Source organism: Egretta garzetta, unplaced genomic scaffold (genome assembly GCF_000687185.1).
Source record: "Egretta garzetta isolate BGI_Z169 unplaced genomic scaffold, ASM68718v1 scaffold215, whole genome shotgun sequence".
In the NCBI taxonomy this organism is placed as follows: Eukaryota; Metazoa; Chordata; class Aves; order Pelecaniformes; family Ardeidae; genus Egretta; species Egretta garzetta.
In genome coordinates this window covers 7,295,326-7,295,561 of record NW_009259719.1, presented here as the reverse complement: position 1 = coordinate 7,295,561, position 236 = coordinate 7,295,326, and positions in this window count along the sequence as shown.

The following is a 236-nucleotide window of genomic DNA, read 5'->3' as shown; positions in this document are numbered from 1 at the left end:
GGGTGTGGGTGTCCCCGGGGGAGCGAGTGCCCCAGGGGGTGTGGGTGTCCCCGGGGGAGCGAGTGCCCCCGGGGGGGAACATGGCATTGAGCACCAATAAAGGCATCAGGGTGATGAGGCCTGGCCTGCGGCATGTCCTTGGCGGGCACCGGGGGGCGGGATGGGGCCGGTGTTGGGGTGGACAGGACACACACAACGACTCCCGGGGCCACCGGGGCGGGGCCGCCCGCACGTGG